We start from the raw sequence: 3,318 nt of genomic DNA, 5'->3' as shown, positions 1-3,318 counted from the left end.
TCTATTGATTATTTATCTAGAATCATTTTAGCAAATCAAGCAATTCAATGGAGACGAGGACCCCTATTACAGTAAGTGAATGCAGGTGACAGCAAATCAATCATCTATCTCCTATCAATCGGAGGCCCTAACCCTTGTTACATGAAAAGAACGATGATCTCTTTAAATTGCCTCTATGTATGAAATGTGCTGTAGGGCACACATGGTGTGTGTCCCTCACGGTTATGTCTCAACAGAAGCAATCTCAGTAGCCAGAGGAGGCCACCAGGTCAAAATCAAATATAAGAACATTCTTAGCAATGGTAAGTGCTCCATAACGTAAGGTGAAATGTATCAGGCAAAATAGATGCGCAGCTATGATTATGTACATATCTTGCAGCCACCAGAAAGCAGACTGCATCCATGGCTACTGGTGGGGGACCACCGCCAGAGGGGCTCACACCAGCTGAGATCCTGGCCCTTGGGATAAATAAGGGGCCCAAGCTAGTTGGGATCGAGGGGGGGAGCTCCTCCAACCCTGTGGCCCCAGAGATCCGGGCCCCTTATGTTGAAGGTATTGTCAATCACTGCCCCTATTCTGGTGACAGCCCCTCATTAGGTTTAACTAACTATGCACCAGGATCAAATTATTCTCCTTGACCCACCACAATGACACATTAAGGATGCAGCCGGGACCCAAGTCGACCCAGTAGGTCCTAACGTGTTGAAACATTGCACCACATGCAGTCAGCCCCCTCCCTCTCCCCATTAACTGCTGTTTCTCTATTTGCAGGGAGAAGGCCCAAGCCAACAGCCACATGACGATGATGATGACGATGATGACTATGACGATGATGAAACACTTAGCCGGTCGAAACCGTGAGCTCCAAGATATAACCCTAATCATTAATGTACTGGTTGTGTTTGAAATGTTAAAATCCTACTGTAATGATGTCCCACACACTCTCCTGCAGGAACCTCGGTCTTCCCCAGCTGGCAAGAGGACTCTGCTGGACGAAGTGAAGTGAGGAGCCGTTCCCTTTTACCCACCATAACCTGCATAGTTGATTGCACTGACACATTAAGTCATCATAGGACTTCCGTGCAATTTATAAGCAGTATCTCCTCCATGCAACAGAGTATAAGAGGCTACAGATAAAGAAGATTAAACGAGATCAGGATGATAGAAAAGAACATTTAATGTTCCGTTCGGTCTCCACAGCCTGACCTGCGTGACCCACCAACATAGCATTCAAAGGTTTCAACATGTCTACTACTATGTCCTGTCTCTATTGTGTGGAAAAATATTCATTTCATTCAGTGACATTAACACTTGTGTGGCTCTATTTAGCACCCAAAGCACTTCAGTTCATGCCTAAATAGCAAATGCTATTACTTTCAGACCTATTTTGTTGTGTCATATTTCCTCGGTCAGAGACACTGAACTTTGGTCTTGATTGATTTCACCTGCAGTAAATTGTAGGAAAAAGAAAAATTCTAAAAATGGATTTAAGAATGGCGCTCTTCAGATTAAGCAAAATGTGCGTCCCTATAGAGGTCCCTCATGGCCCTCCCATCCATGTCCTCTGGCATGGGATTGGGCTCCTCCCATCTCTCCTCCAGTGTGACGTCCAGGAGCCTCTCCCTGCGGATGGTTGCGATATTATGGAGGATGGCACAGGCCACCGTGATATCGCAGGCACGTTCTGGAGCAATGCTCGGGTATTTCAGACACTGGAACCTGTCGGTATTGGAGTAAAAAGACATTTCAAACTGTAGGGTTGTCTGAGCAGTATTGTAGTTTGAAGACGATTATCTAAATATGAGGCTGAACCTGGACTTTAGTTCTCAATTTGTGCCCTGGTGGAATTGAGGGCACCGTTAAAGGCCTCCTCTGCCTCAGTCCCTGGATCGCTGTATGGCGTTAAATGGTAAGGACAGGGATAACCCCTGTCTCCAAGGAGGATACCTTCAAACTCCCCTGCAGGGTGAGAAAGGAATGGATGTCATGTACTTGACATGACACATTGAAACATAATGAATGTTCATTTTGAGATATTCTCTTACTTTGAGCAAGCCTCTGTGCCACTGAGCTTGCCCTGAAGATTCTGGCATCATGTACCCCCCCCAGGCCATTTTGCCTCGATGTTTGTGTTTAAATAATTGGCATCACAGATCATCTGTCAGCATGAAGGGTAACAATCAGTTATGCTTGAGACTACTGTTGGGACAATCGTGGCTTCAGTAGTAGCCTACATACCTGTACATTCAGACTGTGGTGATCTCTCCGGTCCACATAATCTCTTTCCACTGGTCCGGATGGGGCCACCATTCTCACATGGCTGCAATCAACACAGCCAAGGACATTGAGGAAGCCTATGTGGAAAAATGAAGGTACAACATCATCAACCTGTGGGCCACTTTCCATCAAATGCATTTGAATGTCACAAACCTGCAATTGCATAGAATGTCTCCTTGATCCGCTGTGGGTCATGATGGCCAGGGAAGGTGATGTAGATGTTTACAGATGTTAAGGAAGTGCTTCAGGGCCAGGTAGACTGCTCTTGTCTGTAATGTGTTTGCTCTGTGTCATGTTTAATGTATAAATATGAAAGATAACTATGGAAATGACTTTATTTAAATAAATATATTACTTCATTGCCATCTGTCTCTGTTTCCAATTAGTCATGGCCTATGACATATATGACCTATATGACATCATGGACACCCCCATGTGATCATGTCAACTCCTTTGCATAATATGTGGCGATGCTGGAAATAATCACAAATGAATAGAGGACGTATAATTGTTACCTCTCTGCAAACAGTTGCCTTGCTTAACTTCTCAGCATCACCAACACTGTAGAGAAATGAACCTCAGTGCAACACAGACTGACTGCACAGTGGTCAGAGACTGGCTGCGGCGAGTGACATTAGGCTACAATTAAAGGACTAAAGGAGTTACTTTTCAAGTTACTCAGGAAATGTAGAGTATGATTAAGTGCAAACAATTATCCACAATGTGTGTCATTTCATCTATTTTTCACATGACACGTTTTTATCTATTTTATCTTTCTATCCTTCATAAAGAACTAACTTGTCTGGCAGCAAGTTCAAATGAAATATCAGAACATTTTGCAGGCTGCTAAGTGACTTTAAAGTAGATAACAGAGAACAAATGAGGTGAATAGTTTAAGTGTCTGCTGATATGTTGAACGTCTGTATGATTGTAGCAGTCAAAACAAAAGCCCATAGAACTGACACAGGGGGCGGCCCACCAAGCCAGGATATGACCCCAGCGGAGGAGCTGGCACTCCATTTAAATAAAGGGAGGCCAGT

General features: G+C 44.2%; 1 long non-coding RNA gene across 1 annotated transcript; it reads left to right on the top strand.

Moving 5' to 3' along the window:
• Positions 1-451: 451 nt before the first annotated feature.
• Positions 452-2,433, top strand: LOC122778084. Its single transcript, XR_006361394.1, has 3 exons — positions 452-553; positions 773-858; positions 954-2,433. It is a non-coding gene; the product is annotated as an uncharacterized LOC122778084 (long non-coding RNA).
• The last annotated feature ends 885 nt before the right edge of the window (positions 2,434-3,318 follow it).

The sequence above is a fragment of the Solea senegalensis genome, linkage group LG12 (genome assembly GCF_019176455.1).
Source record: "Solea senegalensis isolate Sse05_10M linkage group LG12, IFAPA_SoseM_1, whole genome shotgun sequence".
NCBI classification, from domain to species: domain Eukaryota; kingdom Metazoa; phylum Chordata; class Actinopteri; order Pleuronectiformes; family Soleidae; genus Solea; species Solea senegalensis.
The sequence above is the reverse complement of the archived record's forward strand: the minus strand, read 5'-3'. Positions and strand labels throughout refer to the sequence as shown.